The 23,748-nt window shown below is 49.3% G+C and overlaps 1 protein-coding gene and 1 long non-coding RNA gene across 2 annotated transcripts in view; one reads left to right on the top strand and one right to left on the bottom strand.

Annotated features, from left to right (window-relative positions):
• The window catches only part of LOC144110583 (uncharacterized), a 215,827-nt gene that overhangs the window by 144,935 nt on the left and 47,144 nt on the right, over positions 1-23,748 (bottom strand). The window lies entirely within an intron of this gene.
• The window catches only part of LOC144110585 (uncharacterized), a 296,323-nt gene continuing 280,839 nt past the window's right edge, over positions 8,265-23,748 (top strand). The window contains exon 1 of the long non-coding RNA XR_013309879.1: positions 8,265-8,357. This is a non-coding gene — a long non-coding RNA (uncharacterized LOC144110585). The remainder of the gene's footprint in view (positions 8,358-23,748) is intronic.

Raw genomic sequence — 23,748 nt, 5'->3', positions numbered from 1 at the left:
ACATGAAGAGGTAAAAACAAAGACGACATATGCCAACCACCATCAGACAGTGCACGCCCCCATCCTGGATGCAAATAAAAGAAAGCTATCCCCACCCACCCCCGCTCGTGCGAGGTATAGCCTGAAAGCGATATCGGAAGAAATGAGAATAATAATAAAAAAAAACTGAATCAACGAAGTGTATGTCACGGGGCCGCCTTGAAAAAAAAAACGAAAAATAAAACAAGCGCATCCACGAAGACAAGCCTGAGAACAGAGCCGACGTCGTGGAGAGACTCCACGGCATTCAAGGTCTTCACTTCGATTCAAACACAAACCGGATACAGGTTGTTTTTTCTTTGTTCTAACGATTCGAAGCGGAGGAGGAAAAAAATGAAGGGGGGAGTCTTATAAGCAGCCCGGCTCGGACCACGGGAGGGGGGGGGGGGGGGAGTCTCTCGAGCGAATAATAAGCATTATGCTCTCCGGTCGTTATAAACAAGGATAAAAATCGTTTTGTCCGCGCGCGCCGTGTTTCGTGTGTGTGTGTGTACTTTGGGCCTTTCTTTTTCCTCGGGCGCTGCTTTTTCTTTCTTTGTTTTCATTCTGCGCCGCACCGTCCTCTTTCCTTACCTGTTCCTCCTGGGAAGAGTTTGGCTCATATATTTCGCTACTTTTTGTCTATATTTCTTTTTTTCTTCTTCCTCCATACCTCCTGATGATGAGAGGCCCGCATTTCGTCTCTTATTCTTCCAGCCGTCGTCCTTTTGGCAATTGTCTTTACGAACTTCCTGCGGCCGTTTCTTTTTTTCCCCCTCTTTCTTCTTTCTATCTCTATTCTTACTCTCCTCTTCGTAAAGCACGCCCGCCCCCTTCCCTTCGGAGCTTCAGAAATCCTTCGACATTGGCATTTGATTCCCGCGCGCGGGGCATTACAGAAGAGGAGGCTGCCTGTCTGTCTGTCTGTCCTCTTATCGGCCACTTGCCTCTCCCCCTCTTTCCTTTGTTGTATTATTCATATCTCTCCCAGCAATCTTCAGTTTCGAATCTGACTACTCGCTTCTGTCGGTTTTCTTTATGCATCCTTCGTCTTCCACGCTACCTCGTTTTCTGCGTTATACTGCATGTCTGTATACCGTCGTGTTTTTCGTGCTGGCTTCTTCCTTCTGATTATTTTTGTTTTTTTTTTCTCCCCCTCCTTATTCTTTTTATTCGACGTCGCCGTTTCCATTCGCGAATTTCCCCCTTTTTTCTCTCTTTCCCTCGCAAACACCAGTGCCGGCCAAAGGAGCCCTGAATGATACATTAGTCGGCTCGTCCATCATGCGTCGAGAGCCGGGTGCAGCAGCGCCGCCGACGTATCGGCGCCCAGCGCGACTGTTGCGCCGCGGTGCGGTGTGCGCGTGCGTGAGACTGACTGCAATCGGCTCGAGAATAGCGCATACCGGCGTACCGGCAGCCCGCGGCGGTTTAAGGCCTTCAGTCCTTCTCCCAAAACAGCCACGCAGGGCGCGATCCAACTGAAAAAAACAAAAGACATCAAAAGCCCCAAAACAAGCCAAATAGCGAGCCAGACGGACGGACCAAAATCCAGAGAGACGTCTGCACGACTCCGTCTGCACGGATCCAAGCGCCGGAGAGATATATCTCGAGCCGCTCGCGCCGAGGGCCCCGAAATGAATGTAATTGCGATAAATCTGCTTTCGTCTAGTCTTGTCTTGACTAGTGGCTTTGTGCTTCTTCGTTTTTTTGGCAGGGCGGCTCCGATGAGTAGAAAGAGAGAGAGAGACTGACTCGCGAGGCGAGATGACGATGGATACGATAGTTGCGAATGTTCATGATGGCCCGGCTAAAACCGCGTTCCTCTTGTTTATTTCCATCTTTCCACTACTGGCGGCGCGGTTTGTCGTGTCCAGGCGCGCGGACGTTAGTTCGACGGAGCACTTTGAGTTGCAAACAGCTCTCTCACATAAGTGCTCTCGGGGCGTTGCGAGATACAAGTCCGCTTAGGACTCTAATTGAGCCCCTCTCCGCCCGCGCCTCTCGGATTCCAGGATCATCCGTCACGACCGAGCCTCCGGTTATGGAAACCAGCTGTACGCGCGGGCCCTCCTGGAGGGCAGTTGACCCGTCTAGAGAATTTCCCGGCCGTTGTTTGGGTGTAAGTCGATGGAACTCTCGCGTAGCGTGAGTGTGGAGGAAATTACACGGTCCACAGAACTGCGTTAAAGTTAAACGGCTTCGCGATAAAAGGGTGCGAATGCCTTGTTCGCGGTCAACCAAAGAGAATGGCATCCATGTGTTCTTGGGCGATTTTGACCCCGAGCGCCCTCGGCAGAGCAGGCTGGAATTAAACCACCGCTTACGGCGAGGCGAATCTGAGTGCGGTTTCACAGCAATAGCTAGACAGCGACTTCACAGCGATAGCTAGATGGGTAGACGTATGTGCGGAGTCAGGGTGTCGTCGTAGAGCCGGTACTAGTGTTAGTCTATCGCCCTCCCCAAAAAAAGAAGAACACCTTGAGAGAACACTAAAGCCCGCCTTTAAGGGTATGATGCAACAGCTTTAACTGGTCCCTCCAGCGGCCTAGGGTCCTCTGTGTATCGCTTTGCAGATACGAACACCGTTCATTCTTTGATCATCACACAACGCTTAATCTACCCTCAGGAGTACAATACAATAGCATTAAGGATTCCTCCCGCCCAAGTATTCCTTTGTCGCCTAAGTTCTGCCTACAAGTTCATATATGTGGAATTGGTTATCGTCTGCTTTACAGTCATAGATCGCTGGGAGACCTCATACCCCTCCTGGCGCAGTGGTGCAGCGGTTAAGCGATGCGCCACTGCCAGGTAAGTGGCTCTTTAAAACGCAGCCACCGGTGGTCGATCCCATAGGGGATCCAGGTTGCTCTCCCTGAGCAACCTCTCGCGACCAATCATTAATTTAGCTACCACAGTGAGCAGGTTCTGATGACGTCACAAGGTCACGTGACCTATGTGGCAGGTGGGCCACCTGCTTTCTTGACACGCCGACAAGGCAGGGGTTGCCGCTGAATGGGACCCTTAACGCTCTGGCGTTACAGCTCGACGACATCACCATATAGTGATCACGTCAAAACTTCAATTCAATTCAATTTATTTCGCATTTTTTACAAGGGTACAAAAATGCGAGGGCAAGCAATAAAAAGCTGCTGATTAGCAGCTTGACGAAGGTTGCTGCCCCTATACTTGACAGTTTATACGGCTTGAGATGTTGACAGGTTGAAATTCTGACCAAGAACAGAACATTACCGTGTTCACTTCCTGGCCTGTATGAATTTTCAATTTGTAGTCACGTGATGCAAAGCTACTTCCCGTGCATGGTTCTGGGAATGAGGTGCGATACAGCTGTCTATCGCCGACCCTTCGGTCGCGCAAAGTCTGGATTCTTTTTCTTCCTTTTTCTTGCAGACAACGCATGCTGTCAGCTCGCAAATACGTGTTTACTTACCTCATTTGATGGTCATTTACTTTTCAACCTGCTTCCTCAACTTGAAGCATATTCTGTTTGACCGAGAGCATTTTCCGAGACATCGTTAGGAGGACGTGCCTCCGGTTCAGCACACTATACCGCCCAGCCTGACTGTATAGTACTACCTCGAATCGAGCACCCAACATGCCGTTGCGCTAATGCCTTTCAGTGAAGATCAAAAGAAACCATAAAATTTCTCCCCTTCACTCGTCCCCTTCTCAAAGAAAATGTAATAGTAAAGCCGTTTAAACATACTCTGCAGGGACTCATGTCTATAAAGTCTATAGACTCTCTAAAAACAAACCCGAGAACAGTCTATAGGCAATACAAATCCTATCGACAGTCTATACAGCATTTTTGTAAGGGCTGTTACCAGCATACATCTCATGAAGGCCTGTAAGTTTGAAGCACACCCGTTCTCAAGGCCCGTAGCAGCGGGCCTTTAAATTGACATTGAGATCAAACTGAAGTTGGTTTGTACCAATAGATTGCAGCGCTCTATTGACAGAGATAATACATTCATTAAAAACGGAGCCTCTATGTGCTAGGAGAGGTCGAAAGGTAAGCTATACAGGTATACCGCCAATTCAGGCCGGTTCCGAAAGCAAACTGTAGCGATATCAAAAGAGTTCTCTGTGTGCAGATCTCTGAGGCTACATCACACCACCTTTCATTTCCAAACAGTGATCGCGGAGTCCTTCTTGCCCGTGAAGTTACAAGTTTGAACCAGGAAGCGGGGGAAAAAAAGGAAAATTCCCATTTTTTAATTCAATTTTCTCAGCAGTACATATGCACCCTTCGCTCGCGAACAAGCATGAACATAACGAAAAAGAACCACAGTACCAAGACTCACTAAATAACAAAAATTTCATGGGGTCGCACTCAGTACGTGTCCCTTTAACCTCGTATACCCGTTGGCATCAGCTGCGGGTTTCTAGGGCTGAGCGCGTTCCCACGTCCCTGCGGGGACACATCACCACGAGTCTACAGTCACGACGTCGCCAGATCAAAGCATGCGCCAGCAGGAAAGCCAAGAACAAACGACGCACTATAATACTCGACAGCGTGTACCGCAGCCTCCATCTTTCCTGATCACTAACGTCCAGCTCTGATGATTACGGTGGCGAGTTTTCGATACTACGTTTCATGAGCCGCGGCCACACCGAGATCCATCTCTCTTTCGCTCGCTCTGCTCTCCAGATCGGGTGCTGAAAGAAGTGCTCCTGCCGCTGCCTATGGAGCGAGAATCAAAGGCGCAGCCAGTGCTGTCGGGTTTTGCAGAGAGCCATGTATTAACGGGCTTCATCCGCTAATAACACGAATTGAAGGCGCGCCGCCGTCGCCGCTGCGCAACTTTCCAGTTACTCCCCAAACGATTCCTAATAAACTCTTCCCTCTCGCCGGCGTCGCACGCCCTCCTCTCCCTCTCTCAATCTCTCTCCGCCATTGAAACAAGGCGTGGCGATAAAGCCGCGCCACATCTCTCGAGGCCTGCATCCGAAACGTCATCGTCTCGCCGAGCCAGCATGCAATGCATGCATGCAGGTCGGTGTAATCGCGGGCCCCGCGCGGCCGCTCTCAACGCGGTATTATAATAACCGCCACTGCTGCCCAGAGATGGAGTGATTGCTCCCATTACAAAGAAAGTACGATGAAACAAAAGAAAGACAGCAAGAAAGACGAAAGAGAAGGGGGGGAGGCTCTACTCTCCTGCCGGCGATGATCACAATGATCATTCCCCCATCCCCCCGCTCTCCACTTCTATCCTTCCTACTCAGTTTCTCGGCGATCTGGTTCAGTTTAGACGAGGATTATTAAATGCGCACTAGTAGGGTCGACGACGCCGCTGTGACGTAGCGCGATTGAAGAGTGCATATATATACTTTTTTTTTCACCCGTCACTGGCGAGGAGACTGGCTATATAAACGCGTTTTTCCTGCCGCCATGCGGTCGGTCTTCGAAGTTGACGATGTCAAAAACGAAACTGCGGCTTGTCTACTTCTTCCTCTTGGACCCCCTGCCTCCCTTGCTCGGTCAGCACACATTAGAGCGCGCGGGAGTAAGAGAGAGAGAGGGACATATATACTTTGCAAATGGCGTGGAAAAACCTCCCGTTCGCGATTCCCACGCTGTAAGCGTCGATCTTAGCGTACACAAAAACGCTCGTGGTTCGGTTGCGGCGTCGGCGGCGATGTCATTTAGCCCGCGCGCATCCCTCCCCCCAACTCTTTCCCCCGCCATTTAATGTCTGAAGGGGGTGTGGCGCGTGTTAGCGCCGAATTAGAGACAGGCAGCGTTCTCTGAAAATTGGTGTACTTTGGAGGCCTCGCTGCGGGCTCCCCCTACCGCCGACCGCGACAACAATGGTTAGGTCCCCGATGATCCCGATCGCGCGCTTTTGCCTATAGCCAGCGGACTCCGACCTGTCTCTCCCTCTCTAAGTAGCCGCTAAGTTAGATGTGGTTCTTAGTCTGATTGCACTCTGCCATTGCTGCCGATGCGCGATTCAAGACATTTCGTGCCCCGCCATGATAAGCGAGAACCACAACCTGCGGCAACGTGACGCGGGACCACCGCATAAGCTCAAGGCCTGTATTTCTAGTCTGTGGAGGTGACATTCATGTGTCGTGGCTACCGTCCTATATAGAGTTCACTGGGTTGTCGTAATACTAAAAGTATAGCTCCGCATTTCCTTTCTCTCTCCCTCTCTTTACTTCTCATAAAATGACATTGCGGTGCAGCCCTTATAAATTTCTAATTTTTTTTTATAGTGTCCATTGACTTTGTCTATATATCTTTGGAATTGGACACGTAAATCCTATAGACTACTCTACAGACAATAGAAATCCCATAGACAGTCTAAAGTCAATCTATAGATTTATGGCCATACACTTTTAGTTGATTTTTGCCTGTAGAAAGAAAGTCTATAGGCTATGAATACACAAAAGGAAATGCCTATATGGATGCAATAGAGTCTATAAAAGGTGTAGAGAAAGTCTATAGAAAATTTTAAAAGGAGTATCGTTTGTTCTCGCTGCTTCACGTTATTGATGGCCAAGATCTTAGTCGAAAAATACAGCAGAGTTGAGGCCAAAATACAACAAAATATTTTGTCGTAACATCATAAGGGACAAGCTTTTCTGGGCATTGTGAAGTTCCCCGTCGCCAAGACAAAACTTGTTTTGTCGCGAATACAAGGGACTGCGCAGTATAACAGAAAGTTCTGTTGTTACTGCAAGGCATTTCCGAAACACTACAAAAAATCTGTTGTGGCGACAGAACCTTCTTGTGTTGTTTTTCGATAGGGATAGCAGTGGCTGATAGAGTAAGGTACTCGTCTTTCAACAAGAAGTTAGCTGGCCGAGTTGCAGCTTCTTGAATGACGCCGACAGCGCCAAAGTAAAAGGGGCAAGAGTAAACGGTTCTCACCCTTTTTTTTTTCCTCGCGCTGCGTCCTGTGAGAAACCTTCTACCTTGACCCTTGCGCTTTCGCGCCAGTCATTATGTCGGAGCATTCTTCAGCGAACCCCGGATTGCTTGAAACGCCTACCGGCAGGTGGCCAACACAATCCACGGCTGCAAGCTGTACCGAGAATTTAGAACACAGGCATTCGCCCTAAAATGTATAACGCGCCTTCTGGAGGCAGAAATAGCAATTATCAATCCCACTTTTATTCTCAGAAAGAAAAACCACGATATATAGGTGCGGCTATTAGCAAAGACTATTTTTTCTGCTTATCGTTTTTGTGTCTCATGTCATCACACTCTGCTTACTAACATTCACAGCGCAAAGACGAACACGGACACGAGGGGAGACACCACAAAGCGCCGTGTGGTGTCTCCAGCAAGATCACACTCTGAGCAGAAAGGAGTAGAAAGGGAATAAGCAGTCTTCTTACTCCCTTTTATAAATGAAAGTGCACTAGATGCAAGCTTACACCCTTTTTAATCCCACAAAGGCGTATATATGTGTGTAGAATGCACTTATCCCAACTTTTGCTTTTTAAATACCGGAATTCACTCAAAGGCTTCCGCGGCAGATTTTTGCCACCTTTTGCACCCGCACTGTCAAAGAAGAACGGGATAATAATCAACGTCCATATCACCCGGCAAACAACATTTTCCGCACAAAAGACGCCGCGTCTTGCCGCGCGCAACCTCAAAAACCTCACAGTCTTCTCTAATCTGTAAGCAGAAACCGCGCATGCATCGCCAGTGTTTAGGAACCGAGCCAATAAAGTCGCCACTGGCCGTTCCTGCGTAGTTCTTTTTTTTTTAACGCCAATCATGTATACATGCAAAACCCCGAGTGCATCAGCGGCGTGGCGATCAAAAGCACCTCAGGATACGCCAGGGATAATAAAGAGCAAAATAATCGAGAGGTGCAGTAATACTACTCGGCCTTCGCCCATCACCAAGGCCTCCCCACACCGGCACACGTCGCCTGTCACGACGTCCCACGGTGCTATAAACATCCGCCCGCCAAGCGTCGCCTTTAAGGCCGCCGATAGCCGTAGGCGTTCACTGCATGCGCTCGAGCCACGCGCTGGTGTGACGACTCCTCGCGCATTCCTGGCCGCCCCTTTTGTCTCTCGCGAGTCGATTGAAATGAACGCTGTCAGCGGGAAACAAGGAAGCGTGAAAGAAACAATATTGAAAAAAAAAAAACGGAAGAGGTGTAAAATTCTCCACTGCACTCACAGTTCTCGCTATTACGAATTCTGCGCTACTGCGTCTTTGCTGATTGTTTCTTTTTCTTCTCCGGTTTCCGCAGCCAGAAGTTCATGGGCGGGCCCCCGACCTTGTCGCAGCCCTGCGTGCGCTTCGAGGCGGGTTGCAAGGACGCCGGCTCTCTTACGACAACGAGGTGAGAACGCGACCAGCGGCGAGGGTTAAAAAAAATGGCGGATGGGGGGGGGGGGGGGGGGGGGTAGACTGATCGACGGCGGCCATGACAGACCGCTCTTCTTGTCAGGTTTAAATTCTGCCTACCGTCTCTGCATAGCCTACCCTGTCGAGGCGGAATGCTTCAGCGACTTAAGCGAAATATTCCGAGCTACACTCTGAACATGAATTGGCCTACATGAGAGTAAGCTGCTCCTTAGCGCGCTCCCTTATAGGGGCGGGGTGTGTGCCCAGATCGCGGCGTGGATTTCAGTCATTAAATATATTCGCGCTGCAAAGCATAGTAACTTGATGCAGTTAGCAATGGGAGGAGGCTTTTAAACGCGGCGCCAAAGGTCTGGAGGTTAGTGAATAGAAAGAGGTTTAAACCTCGGTGAAAATCCTAGTAACTGCTAGAGTGTGTGAGTGAGCAAACGTTAGTCTCCGTGGCCAAGAGCAATTATTTCGCATTTCTAGTAATAGAAATCTCTCCCAGTTCTCGAGCAGAATACCGTACCCCTAAACGGGAGTGTGCTAGGGGCCAGCTTACCCCCCTTTTTTTAACTCCCATATACTGGCTAATTTGTGTTTAGAGTGTACATGGTTTAAGGCATTTACTGTTATATTAGTGACCTTGGACCATAGACAGCGCTTTGTGGTGTCTCGCTATCCGTCCGATTTCGCTTTTTTTTTTGTGCGCTGTGGTAAAGTGAAGCATGCGGTATCAACTTGCCCAGCAGTTAGTTCGTCGTCTTGATAATAATAATAATTGGTTACTGGGGAAACGAAACGGCGCAGTATCTGTCTCACATATCGTTGGACACCTGCACCACGCCACAAGGGAAGGGATAAAGGAGGGAGTGAAAGGAGAAAGGAATAAAAAGATCTAAGGCAGGATTGTTTGCGTGGCTTTCCCAACCAGCTGGGAAAGCCAACCATGCAAAGAATCCGGCCCTGTATTCTAACCTAGATCGGCTTTTCTGTGCGAGCGTAAAAATGTTGCCGCATAAATAGAAAGCAGAAGTGGCCAAACATATTAAGTGCAAGCACCGGACGACATTGCTGCATTAAAAACGCGGCACGCCCGCTAGTGAAACAAGGATGTAGTGAAGACATCGAAGCGGCTACGAGTATCCTGGTTGACACAGCTTTCTAAGTCATTCGGAAGAAAGTTCACTCGTGCAATCACTTCGAGAAGCCGTCAGTGACGGGCCGCGGCCGTGCAGTGGCTTGGGCGTCCGGCTGGTTAGCCTAACATGATCGCGGGATGAACCGCATTTGCATCGAGGCGATATGCCGACATGACCGTGTGCTGTGCCGTGCCAGTACGCTTTGAAAGCCCATGGTGGTCGAGTTTGATCCCCAGCACCCCACTACAGCACCCCTCATGTCCTGCGCGCAACATTAGGCTGCTTAACCCCATATACCAGAATTTCCCATCATACCGTGTTTAACGCTGAACTGTGCTTTCCGCGTGCCCATAATGTTTGTCGCTATTAAGCACCTGGCAGTGATCAGAACATGTTTAGTTTTAATCAAAAATGGTATCGAAAGAAAGATGCAGAGAACGGAAGAATAAAAAATGCAAAAAATAACGCGAATGCTCTAAGCTAAACCAGTAAAACAAGGCGATTCTAACACGCCTATACGGGCTACAGGCGGCAACGTAAGCCGCTCCTCGCTTCCATTAGCGACATCTGACGGCTCGCCAAGAGCACGCGTGCCGTAGCACAGACCTTATCAAGCGACACCTCGCAAACTGCCCTGTCCGCCGCGAACCCCCCCGTAAGCGGGGGGCGCTTAAGTAAGCGACGAAAGCGCCACACCGCGTCTACAACAGCCTCCCTTGTCCATCCCATTTCCTTTTTCTTTTCTCTCTTTTTACGTTCTATCCGGGGCGAAATCGGCGACGCCCATGCTGTAAAAAAAAAAAAAAACAGATTGCACGACTCGCGAGCGAAGGCGCGGCGACAGCGTCGACATGTGTCAACTCCGGTGCGAACCTAACAACTCGACGGTGCCAACGCAACGAGAATAGAGCGGTGATCGAGAAAGACACTATAAGGACACAAGGGGAGGGGGAGGGCTTCTGTATTCCCTTGCTGCGAATCTACAGCCGTTACATTCTTGTCACGCAACCCAGCTTTAGAACAGGAATAAATACACTCGCCGAGTAACACCTGGGGAGGAGTTAAAGCGCAGTGTAGCAGCGGATTGCCAACGCCGCCGAATGTGCCAACAACGAAAGAAGACTGGTTTTCGAAGTGAGATAAGAACAAGACCGGCGGAGACAGCTCGTTCGGTCTTCACGGCGACACGGGGATGTGGGGGGGTTACGCGGTAGTCTGATGCTCAATTCCTGGCACGGAATACAGGAGCCAACCAACTTGCGATAGCGAAGCGAGAAAAACGAACGAGTTTCGGAATGGATCGGGCAGAGGTGGACTTGGGAGGGAGGTGCGGAGGAGAGGGAGACTGGAGAAAGGAAGGGCCTCGCGTCGTCGTCGTCGGCAGTAAAGTTTCTCTAAAAGCGCTTTCGTCGATGCGATAAGGGAAAACCTGCTGAAAGGACGGAGAAGGAAGGGGGAAGGGGGAAAGAGAGAGAGAGCACCTTCCGCTGCTAGGTGGTGCATGCTCTCGATAAGAGAAGTGTCCACACCACGCGCGTCCAGCAACTCTAAACACCCAGTCGACAGAACACACGCAGAGGGGGCGAAAACTTATTTTCTTTTCTCCTTTCTTTTCTGACGCGGTTTTTGGCGGCTTCTGGAATTAAGCTGAGGGTCGGCGCGACAGAAAGAAAAAGAAGGTAGCGAGAGTATAACGGGACGTCCCGAAGTCGTCTATAAAAGGTGCTAACGGATAGCTGCTACGTCAAACGTTTAGAGCCGGAGCTCCCCTCCTCACACAAAAGTGTATCATTATCCGGAGCAGTGCACTGATAGGTGTAAGTCATGTAAGGACAGGGCTGATCTCAACCATGTGATGCGGGGATGCCCACAGGCGCCACCTGATGGTCGTAGTATTAGGACGCTACAACGATGGGAGGCCCTACAACTTAAGCCCTGCCCACAGACTCAACTGCGGGTCATCCAATTGGCCGAAGACGCCGCTGGGATCCAAGGACTTTTAGCCGTCGTCTAGATGGGAGGGCTAAAGCCCTCCCTGTATCTGTTGGACAGTTAAGTTATTCCACAACCACCACAGGTATATTTTTTTCCTTTGGCCTTCAGCTAACGAATGCAGCAAATACTTCTCAAAAACAGTGAGCTTAGGAAGATCTAATTCGTCATTGCAAGGACAGAATTTGTCACCCGTAATAATACCCCCTTGATCAGGGCTTCTTGGGGAAGAAAAAAAAAGTGACACAACGATCCTTTGAGTGCGGCATCTGTTCTCTGCGCAAGAATTTGTGGTCTTTTGGTGGCATAATTTCCAGAAATTGTCGCACTTTGTCAGAAATAGTCTGCCGCCTTTAGCAAAAGCAACCTGGCTGCATGCTTTGCCTCATACTCGGCCCTTACGGTTTCCCTACGCTCCGAACACGGATACGCGTATATGGGCGTAACAAGGGAGTGAGCTCTCCTCTATAGCGCACTACTTTTTATAAAAGGGCTAGATGACATCTTACCCCTTTTTTACTCCTTTCTGTTTAGAGTGCAAAGACCAAATGCTCTTGAAAGGTGAGGACAAGCCTTACATTACGGAGATATAAAGCTTAGAGGGTGGCACGAGTGCTCCACCTTGCGACTGAGAATCAAACCAAGCTGGCCGGTTACTCTGTGCAAAGACGGTACAGCGCCACAGACGGCACAGCGGCGTCTCGCGTTGCAAACCTCATTGTAACTGACCTCCTCCAGTCCTAAACAGACTGTTTAGGCGATGACATTTTGTCCCCAATACAGACAAGTAGGAAAGTGTTGCGAGAACCGAAATCAATAATGAAGGGTCACGTGCTAGGCAGACGTCGTCGATTGCGGCAATTGAGGCAACGCAACGCGTCGACGCATACTCGAGCGCCGGCGCAAAGCTCTGGAAATAACGGTCGACGACCGGTGGGGAGCCGCAAATCTCAAGCGGTTGACCACCTGACCGCTAAACCGGGTCGTCGTCGTCGAGTTCGCTCGTCACGCGGCTGTTTATGCAAATGGCGCGGAGGCCACCCACCAGTCCCCCCCCCCCCCCCCCCCCCCCTTGCGTACCGGTGCCGGCTGGACCCAGTTTATCGCGTGTGCCGCCACAGGCACAAAGAAAAGAAGAGAGAAAAGGCGACAGGAAAGAAAAAAACTGAAAGAAGGCGACCTGGCACGATGGCGAACTTTGGAGTTTAGAGATACGGAAGTCGCTGGGGGCAGTGAAAGTTGACTCCCCCTCTCCCCTCGCTCTCTTTCCCCTCGCCACTACCTCGGCGTTGCTGCGTATTTCAGCAGCTGTGCATTGTACAATTTCCTTTCACTCGCTCTGTGTTGCTCCCTCTCTTTGACGCTATTTTATCTTTATTTCCCAGGAGGTCAGCGGCCGCTGAATATTTTAACTTTAATTTTCTTTGTCTCCTTTGCCTTGGCACCAAAGAAACGCACTCTTTATCGGGAAAGATAACATATTTCGTTTTACAGTGGGCAAACTGTCCGCCTGTGCAGGACGGGCGTTTCTAAAACGCCACCAGTTGGCGCGACTGCACTGAACAAACAACCCTCGATCCCATGAAGTTTAAAGGGAACACTAGTTCACGACAGGAATGGCGGCGAAGGCAGTTTTCGTAACGATATTCCTTTACAGCAAAGCTCTGTTTACCACGTCCTTGGATGGCTTTGCGAGCTGGCCTTCCCAGCGGTAGCACCCCATTTCGAGCGACTCTAAGCAGTTCATCATAACGCCACCAGAGAAGCAACAGTACTTTTCCGACCTATTTCGACCTATCGCGTTGCGCAGCTTCGATTAATGCGGTTCACGGGGAACTTCTCAAATGCTACATAGCCCTCGTCTTGCTAAACCTGCAGGCCTTGGCAGTAATGAATTCTCCGCTTTTTTTTTTTTATAAAGCAGGTGAATGGTGTGAATGCTACAGTTTTCATCCAGCGGGTGAACTCAGGTGAACGCTGCAGGTAGGTGAACGCTGGAGAGGTGAACAGTTGTTGGCGATAAAACACGACAGCGACACGACGAAAAAAATATAGTAGGGGCTGCTTCCGCCTTAACAGTATGACCCGATAGCGTTAATGAGTTAATCCCTATATATGCGGAATTTGTCATTCGCAGCTTTAGACTCGTAGGTTCCTGGGAGTCATCATACCAATCCTTGCGCAATGTTGCAGCGGTTAAGGGATGCGCCACTGCACTGCGATGGCAGGTGCTGCCACCGGTGGGGATTCTGTGCGACCCAAGTTTCTCTTCTCGAGCAACCTTTAGTGATCAGCGATTAATTTAACTGTCACCGCTTGCAAAATTTCTTTAGACAGTCTATAGACTGTCCGTTGACTTCTGTCTATTATGTCTATAGACTCTCTATAGACAAAGGCTAGAGAACAGTCTATAGGCAATAGAAATCTTATAGACAGTCTATAGACAACCTATAGAATTATCACCATACACTTTTAGTAGACTTATCTCTATAGAGAGTCTATAGACCATGAATAGACGAAAAGAATTATCTATACAAAGACAATAGAGCCTATAAAAGTATATAGATTGTCTACAGACCGTTTTTGTAAGGGACCTACGGTGGTCAGTTCGCTCACTATCCGGTGAGCAAGTTGTGATGACGCCACAAGGTCACATGTCCTAAATGGCCCACCTAAACCGCTTTTCTCCGGGGGTGGCCACCTGGGCCACCCAACGCCATCCTATTTTTCGCTCACGACGCAGACGACGATGCCGACGACGCCGGATTTTGTGAACAACGCGAGCCTTAACGCTGTCGAGTCGAATACGCGAACAGCCCCGTGCACAGCTATCGCCGTGAAAACTGCGGACAGTCGCAAATCCGTATGACGTCACCTAGAGACAGCTGGAGCCGTTATAGCTGCCACCGCGTGTACAGCACGTGTAAGCTGCCGATCGCCTTTCCCCCCAACCGGCGCTGGCTTGCGTGGGAAAGCAGTGTACGCGGGCGACAACCGGAGCGGCGCGTTATTGTCAGCGGCCGACGACGGAGACGCGTTCCGGCGTCGTCGCAGCGAGGTTTGACTCATAAAAGGCGGCCGCGCCGGAATGAGCCAGTCGACGTGAGAATGCCGCCTGGCTTTCGAGACAGGTAGTCTCGAGGACGATATAGTGCCCTTTCTGTTTTTTTTCTCGTTGCAGTGTCTATCGTTGCGCTAGAATACACTCCCTTCCTCACCCCCTTCTCCCGTGCTCGAATTACAGCCTGCAGTGTTTGTGAGTAAAGCGGTTGAACGGCCGGACTCCGCAAAAAACGATTCGTTTCGGGACGAAATGCAAGCCCGCCAGCGAGGCCTTGAGAACGGCGTTTTTCTCTCACAGACATCGACTTGAAAATCAACAGCCATTACACTGCCGAGCTCGGGCACTTATGAGCAGGCGGTTCGCGCGGTGGGAAAACTTCGACGAGCGGCCTCAGAGGACGCGTTGCTTTTTCTTTTTTTGTTTAGCCTGGTGCCTATTCCGGAAGCGGGGCAAAATGCAAAAGCAACGTGCGAGAATGGAAAGATGAGATGCTTAATGCATACAAAACAAGACAATCCTTATAAAAATGATCCATAGACAGTCTATATACTTCTTATAGACTCTATTGCCTTCCTATAGATATCTATTTTTGTCCATTCATAGTCTAGACTGCCTATAGACAAAAGTATACTAAAAGTGTATGGCCATAAATCTATAGGTTGTCTGTAGACTGTCTATGGGATTTGTATTGCCTATAGACTGTTCTCTAGGGTTTGTATACAGAGAGCCTAGAGAATTTATAGACAATTAAGTCTACGGTCAGTATACAGACTGTCTCAACAAATTTTTGTAAGGTTTAACACTTTTTTAAATCAGGAAAACGGAGAGGAATGTTAATTCGGCATGCAGTTGCGTCATTTCTTGCACATTCTCCCAGATAATGTAAAGTGATTACGCAGGCTTTAGAGAGAAGCTCTCGTGTACCCGTTCCTGCGTTCCGCGTCGTCGTCGTTGTCGGCGTAACGCGCCATCTGGCAGGTTGTACAGCAGAGTTAAACTCACCCCCCCCCCCCCCCCCCCCCCCGGCACTGGTGGCAGGTGATGTGTGAAGAGCTGCACTCAAGTCTCGCATTACCGAGTATCGTAATCATCTGTCATTTTGTTTTCTCCTAAATTCCTCGCTACAGCGGTAATTCATAGGGACACGTAGCTACATTAATCCTGGCAATGCGACAGCGTTAGAAGCTATTGGTGCCTTTACTTGAAATGACGTCACGTCCGGTGTGGTGACATACTTACCCTGTAGCCGATGGCAGAATTCTACGAATTTTGCTCCCATGGTGCTTCCAAATCTTTCTCGTTAAAATGGTATCATTTCTCATGCTCTCTTGGTTTCAGCGCATCTTGCCTTTTTTTTTTTTGTACGGAATAGCCCGTGTCGTTTACGTCTCCAGAAACTTTGCTGCGTTCTTGATTAACTTGTCGCGCCTGCAATTGCTAAAATTTTTCCTTACAAGGTGAGGGCAGAGCATCATCACAGTCAACAGTCGCAGCAGTCCACTTACGTCTAATGCAGGACAAAGGTCTCTCCTATATCTCTCTAATTAACTTTGTCCTGTGCCAGCGGCTGCGACTTCATCCCCGCAAACTTCCTTATTTCATGCGCTTACCAGACTTTCTGCAACCCCCTGAAAAGTATACCCTCCCATGTAACTGAAACAACCACAAGTTTATTAACTGCAGTTTCCCTTCCTGTACAACCTTTCATTAATGCTGGTTAAGCCACTGTGACGCTATAGTTACAGCCAACAATCAGTGCTGCGGCATACGGCGCTTCGCAATACCGTAAACGATGCTCCACCAAAAGCCTGCAGCACTCTGCCTCTCATTCGCGGCTAAACTTCGGCTAGACTTCGCCATAATATTAACACATAAAAGGTGGCCTGCGCCGGACGCCTTTCCTACCAAACAGTGCTACTGGCAAAGGAAATGTGCAAACTGGTATGCATTCACGTTTAAAAAAAAAAAACGAAACAAAACGGGAGATTGTGCCACGCAGCAACAAGGGGACGAAAAGCTCTCAAATGCCCCTTTTCTGGTCACCGCGTCACTCTTTTCAACATTTTTTTTTCATTCTTTCCTTCCTTAATTCTTTTCACTGAATGTCGCCAGCAAATCGTAGTCAAGCCGGCATCTCTTTTCTTCTTTCGTTCCGCACTGCTTTAACGCCAGCCGGCTTAACTGCAGGGCGCTCAAATATGCTAAGTATGATGTAGTTCGCAAGTGACGAGGTGAGAAGATTTAAATGCCTGCCGGAGCGGACTTTACTGTTCCGGCTTCTTCGTGTAGCGCTACGCTTTCTCTCCTCGCTCGCTTTGCGCAAAAAAAAAAAAAAATAACTACCGTTAGAGACGTCCAAATCTTCCTGCGCTTGGACACAAGCAAGGGACAGGCCAGAAACAAAAAATCATAAAAAGAAACGGAAGGCAGTGGAAGGCACGGGCAGAAGGGACGTTCGTCCGGGTGGCGTTTCAAAAGGAGCCTGTCAACCTTGACGCGTCATCGTCACGGCTGTAGCGTTACGTTCAGGACAGGCGCGCGCGCCTTTTGACTGGTCCCGTTGTATCTTCTTCGGATTGACCTTTCGCTCTATACCGGACGGCCTCAAGAAAAAAATAAAATGGCGGTGGGGGGGGGGGGGGGGGGGGGCGCAGAAAGGTGTCTGGGAAGCGCGTTACCAGCGCAGCAGATCGCAGCCACACGATGTGCTACCGCGCTTACGCCAACCTCCTCCTTCCTCGTCCCACACTTTTTCTTTACCCTCTCTCGAATCTGGCCATCGCTTCTTGCAAATGAGACAACCTCCCTATTCAACCTCGCCAGCACGTCACTCTCCCGTGAGGTCGACGCGGGAACGCTATGCGGTGTACAGTGAAGAATTTCAGCCCTCACGCATTTCAAAGCGCCAGCACTTTCTGTGTTCTTTTTTGTCGTTACTTTTCTTCCTGCCATCTCCCTTCTCCTATACCCACTCTCATTCTCTTCATTCGCTAGCTGTTTCGTCGCTGTCCGTCGGTTGTAATGGCCCCCGTTGTCTCCGGGGTCGTTCCATAAGGACAAGATACCGCTGTACGTTTCTGCGGCGGATTATACTTGAAGCCCGACAGCGGGCCGACCGTATGTCAACCGCCGCCGGGGACGTGTGTCTGATGCTGGACGTCCCGCAGGAGCCCCGTGAAGGTGAAGATGCGGCACGCGTGTCACGTCGCGTGCCGCTTGTAACACCGTTCTAGATTGTTGCGGAGGGGAGCACAAGGTATACAGGGCTCATCAGAAGTTCCCGGGCCACAGGGTCTGCTTTGGAACGCCGCAGTGGAGCATCTACGATGCCACAAAGCCTAAAAAATACTTATAGGTCTCGAGGACAAGTATAATTCTAATCTGAGGACCTTGGTAGCTTCATAGGTGTTCTAAGTGCAAAATGAATTGTCGAAAAGCGGACCCTGTGGTCCACGAACTTGTGACGCCCACTGCACCTTCCGTGTGCCAAAAGCCTTGGGAGGAGGCAAAAGGCCTCCTTGTCTCTAATTTACATTTACTTTGTCTCTTACTCTTTTAATTAACCCTTATACTTCTCTTATTTAGTCCCGAGACGCCATCCATTCGAGAAATGGCAAGTGCAGTCGGGTGCACAGTGAAGCTCCGCCCATATTGGTGACAGCCCCACGTTGTTTCTCCGCAAAGAGCAAATAGTTCAGTGCTAAAGCTTTTGTCTTACATAAACAAAGAGCTAATCGTAAGGCGACATCTGTGACTTAGTCAATGAAATGAAAGAATAAGGAGCTGATTTCGTTTATTGCTGTGACCGGATTGTCGAGTAACCAGCAGCACCCTTCGGTTCATTTGCTGTTGTTGCCAAGTGCAGTTTATTTTTGCCATTCTAAGTTTTTCCTCACTGTAAAACGCTCAGTTTCTGCAGCATACGTATCATCCGCATCTGAAATGTGTCGACAGCCTAAAACAGCGCTCAACGAGTTTTTTTTTTTTTTTCCAAAGCTAGACGTTAATGCAAATGTCTAAAATCGTCCCGTTCCGGATTTCTTTTTTTTCTACGGCGAATCTTCAGGTCACCTTCGGCATAAGGGGAGGAGTGAACAATTGACATTAAAGCAAGAAAAACCGATTTCAAGCCATTATACCGAGAAACAAGAAAAGTAAAATTGCAAATACTCAGGCGGGACGCTGGAAGGGGTTTCTAACGACCGCAGGAATGCACTCCCACTATTGCTCATAGGAGCCCCTGCAGTTCATCAAGGTCTCTCTCCTTCCACGTCAACTAGTTACTACCCTTCCTATCCCTGTTCTTGCGTTGTTACTTGAATAACATGGCAAGAAACAAAAATGAAAAAAAAATGAGATTAACCAGAAGCCAGAAACGATCCAGAAAGGTTAACTAAAGTGCGACCCCCTCAAGCAAAGTTCGGTTTTGTGTACGCGAGAAAAACTCCACCGACTACGTTTAAAAACGGATCCAGCGCCACCTATCCACGACCAGAATAGCGAGTGTGCCGCCGTCGCCGTATAAGCCTGAAGTGTACCCCCCCCCCTCCCCCCATTTCCCGCAGGAACCGCACGTACAGTGCCTCGGTTCTTAAGTCTTTCCTTCTCCGCATTTCGTTTCGCGGTCACGAATGCTCGAGCCAAACGCACGCTCTCCCCACGTCACAGAGCTCTTGACAGTAAAGCGCACAGCACCTGCTTGCTTTATTCGGAGTCCATACAGCGCAGGCCACACGCTCGCACGGCGGTCGTGCTCCCTCTCTCGCGTTAGCACCACCCTTACTCTCAACGAAATTTCCCCCTTTCACTCTTTCTCGCCTGTGTATCCCAGCAGCCCTGCTAACGCTACGCGTTACTGTTTTATTTTGTTCCCTGCGATAAGACCGCGCTCCCGAATCTCGAAAACAAAGACAGCGCTATTGGAAGGGCCTGAATAAAATAAAAATGAAAAGTAACGCGCATCGCGTCGGAGAGGTGGCTTGACGCGGAGATCACGAAATCACCTTGAAACGTCAGTCAAGGGGCCGGCCGGCGTGCGGCAGCGGACGGACCTCCAAGCGCGCGACGCGAGCTGCTGCCGCGTTTGAACCGGACTTAAAAGGTTGCTGCTCGCCGCTCCCTTTATAACTTTCAAAAACCGCGAGCAGGAAAGGAAGCGAGAGAGAGAACGAGAGAAAGCGGCGCGGTCGAACCTTGCCAGACGGTTCCGTATCTTTCGCGATATAAGCCAGCTAACTGAGTGCGCAGGAATTTTCAGTCGCGCGGGCACTGCGCAACTGCATGTTGGATGCCTTTCTCGGTGTTTTTAAAAATTTTCAGAGATGTTTTACAACCGGACAAAGAACTGGCATATATTCCAACCTAAAAAAAAAAAAACATCTGTGTACGGTTAGATGGTCAGCAGTTACTGTGTACTGATTCAGCTTATGTTGGTAATTGTGCGTGCACAACATGGTGTTCCTTTGTTTGTATAGCGTATGGAGGCGCCCACAAAAGTTTCGGGAACACGGAAACCTCAGAAACAGTCTAATTTCTTGGCAGTTAACTGAATTGTGCTGTGCGCGACTTGCGCTGAATTGTGGGCCGCGACTCGACGCAATGAGCATAATTAAGCTCTTTTTTTTTCAGCCTTCTGTGTTTCCAGAACTTTTGTTCATACGTGTACGAGCTCGTGTACTGTGCAACCTGTGTAAGTTTTGTTTGTTTGTTTGTTTTTTGTTTGTTTGAGATCATTACGTTAAACGTGCCCTTCAGGAACAAAATTTAGTAGCTTCGCGAAGGAGATGGCTTTTGGCAGAATAAGCTTCCCTGCATTGTTCAGCGCAAACTTCTTTTCACAACCATAGCCGCACACGAGTAGTTTTCGTGATATAGCAGTATCACCATCACAGGCAAGAACCGCAAACTCCCTCATTTATTCTTTCTGACCAGTCAGACTTAATCAGGCGCGGGCGGGGTGACCAAGCGCTCCTGAGTACGAACTACGTTTAGGGTCACGTGGTATGAAGGACTCGAACGATATCGACGTCAACGAAGACGCTCTCAACATCTTATCTTATTGGGCTTTCATTTTTTTTCTTCAAGGACGAAGGGGCGTAACAGGTATGGCTATCGATACTTCACCAGAGCGGCAGACTATATTGAATTTCCTCCTGTCCCTCTGTATCGCTATCTTCCCCAGTTGGCTCTGCACTATGCAAACCATAAGCGGGACGTAGCCTATAGCCCGGAAACCACGGTAAACTGAAGTAAAATAAATGAAACAGTTCGCTCCGCGTGTATGCCCGCTCGCGGTGAGCTTCACGGTTGTAATCAGAAGAGGAAGGAAGACGAGAGAACGCGCAAGAAAAAAAAAATGAGCGAAACGAGGTTCAGTCTCTCTCTCTCTCTCCTCTCCTCACTGCGGTCCCAGTTCTGGGCGAAAGTGAAAAAGTCTTCTCATTCTTTTCGCCGACCTTTCGCGTCTCACACGCCCCCTCGTCTGATTCGGCTTCGCGTTTTGCGCTTTGTTCCTTCATGGCGCGTTTCTACAAGGGCGGTGTCGTTGTTCAGGCAACAATTGCCGTCCCCCGCATCTCCCCCCCCCTTTCCTCCTTCCCCTCCTCCTCCCCTCTCTTCTAACCTCCCTGCGTTCGACTTTGCAGGACGCGTTGCAGCCTTCCTCGCTGCCCCGTGTTTTCTCTCCTCCATTGTTTTGTTGAAGTGGACTCTCGTTTTCGGCATCGTTTTTTTTTTCTACCTGAGAGGTATTCATACCTGTATACTTCTGTTCCTTCAACCGGGGCCTATCGTATTCATTTCTTTTCTCCCGTGAAACCATCGCCGACACGCACACCTTTTTTTTTTCTTTTCCCGTTCACCTTGACTGGAGTTCTGTGCAGTCGTTTCAGCGTAAGACGCAAAGTCGCCTCACCCAGGCACGCAGGAAGAAGAGGGAGAGAGAGAGAGAGCACCAACGTCGCCGGAGTGGAGCTTCTCTATAACGAAATCTCGTTACTAAGTGCGCCCGCAACTGCGAAGAGCATACTAACGCCGTGACATTGATCGAAATGCCGCTTGGAGAGAAATGCTCCGACGTCCAGCTGACTTGGGGGATCTTTCGCGTTGAGCCAGCGATTTCCACGCAAAAAGGAGAAATAATCAAAGCAGAGCACATTTTTTGGCTGTACCAGAAGTTAGCCAATTGTTTCACGACACCAGTGAGCGGCTGCGAGGTTTCCAATTGAAGAAAAGATTTTCGTCTCACAACAAAGCTGATTTGGCAGATGATGACGATGGTGTCTAGTGAGATAAAGCAGCAGTATTCGACTTAGATCAAAACCAAAAAAAACTTTGAGGCGATACATACAGGTTCGGTTAACATTTCTGATGCTCTTCTACGCAAGCAGGCGCACTCTATTAATCGGATTTAAGTTTCATAGACCGTAATGTTCACACCGCTCAGTCGGCTCTTATCAGCTCGCGTCTGTCCACGCCTTTATTTGCTCAACTAACAGCGGCTTATTACGTTGCGTTAGCGAACGCGCGCTTATGCAGGGGTGGCTACTGAGCTGGGCGTAACAAGAGGGCGCGTTTCGTTGCAGCCTTGCCTAGCTCTGCCAGTGCTGTCCGGAATTAGTAATATCAAGTACACGCAGAGAGAGCGGAACAGAGTGCATGCGAGGGTAGTAGCCGTGTTCGCCATTCCAAGGCTGACCGGGCTCTCCCTAAGGGAGCAGCACTGCAGAGCGGCCACACGCGCGCGTCGAAAAGTGAACTCGTATTTGCATTAATTGCCTCGCCGAGAACCGCCAGGCTGCGGTATACGGCAGCTGAGAGAGCGGGCATATAATGCAGTGGCCAGCACAAATTCATCAACCTGTTTTCTTTGTCGAGGTCGGTGTTTATGAGGCAATTTCACCCGATCCTTTTTTCCTGTCTCGGATAGCCCTCTCACCTGTCCGATGCTGCGCGTCCGGTGAAGTTCGTTTTCTTTGTTTATTAGTTTATTTTTTCCCCGCTTTTATTCCCGCTTTCCATGGACGTGTATGTTTCCATGCTTGACGAAAGCCCATCGTTGGACTGTGATTGTTGCCAACTTCTTTTGCTTTCGACGGGCAGTTTTCTTTTGTTCGATATCCACGGAGGATTGCTTTGTTTATGAATCATTTCGCTTAGTCTTTTTCTCTTCCGTTGCTGTATTTTTTTCTGCAGCGAAAAAGTACTTGCTTTACGCGGCAAACCTTGATCTGAGAACTGGCTCCGTCAGTTAACTCGCATTTTGTCTGTCTTCTGGTCGCTACAAATCAACGAAGCCCCGCCCGCCCCGGCAATGCCACGGGGCTGTTGCAGAACGAGCTTGTGGCGCAAGCTAAACATTAAGAATAGCCAGAGAAGAATTTTTGTTTTGTTTAGGACAGCGCAAATGATGACAGTTTAAACTATAGGGCAGCTTGGTCAAAAAGCATTATAGCTGATGTGTTTTGGTTTGCTCAGGGTGAAGCCGAAGACCATTTTTTTTAGTCACCTCACCCTGGAGTAGCCGAGCACGAGGCTATAGAGGTTAGGCTGTACCCGATAGAAAACTGGTGGCATACACTGCCACACTAAGCATCGAACCCCACACTTCTCGCATACAAGGAGGTAATGCAGTGGAAAGCTGTGGTTCGTTTACGAAAAAGAAAATGTTTGACGACTTGAATCCCAGCCTTTAGTAATTAAACCTGCAACTCAGACACGATGGTGTAGGAAGGCACAACTAAAAATGTCAAGAAAAGTGTGTAATTGGCGCAACTTAAAAATGCTAAAAAGAATGAACCCAATGCAGTTCTTAAACGACGCCTTGCGTGTGTGTTAACCCTTATTTACATCGATGCACGCAAACGTGTACGCGTATATACCAAGTAACGTTACTCTGCTAAACGGAGCAGCCTGCCAACACGTCATGGTTGGAGCGGTTGACGTGCATAGAGCCAAAGTTTCGTCCAAGCACGCTTGACAGTATACAGAAAAAGGCAACTACGAAGCCGAACGCAACGTGAACAGAGAACAAACAGGCACGACATCGCAGGAACAGAAAGCAAACAAGTCTAGAGAGATCGTCGCCTTCTCTCGGCATCAAGAGTGTCGACATGCGCGGACGTCACCACAACGAAGGCCGGAGGCTGCGGCATCAAACTGTTCCTCATTACGGCAGATCGCTGACTGAC

The sequence above is a fragment of the Amblyomma americanum genome, chromosome 11, assembly GCF_052857255.1.
Source record: "Amblyomma americanum isolate KBUSLIRL-KWMA chromosome 11, ASM5285725v1, whole genome shotgun sequence".
In the NCBI taxonomy this organism is placed as follows: domain Eukaryota; kingdom Metazoa; phylum Arthropoda; class Arachnida; order Ixodida; family Ixodidae; genus Amblyomma; species Amblyomma americanum.
This window is presented reverse-complemented; position numbering and strand designations above follow the sequence as displayed.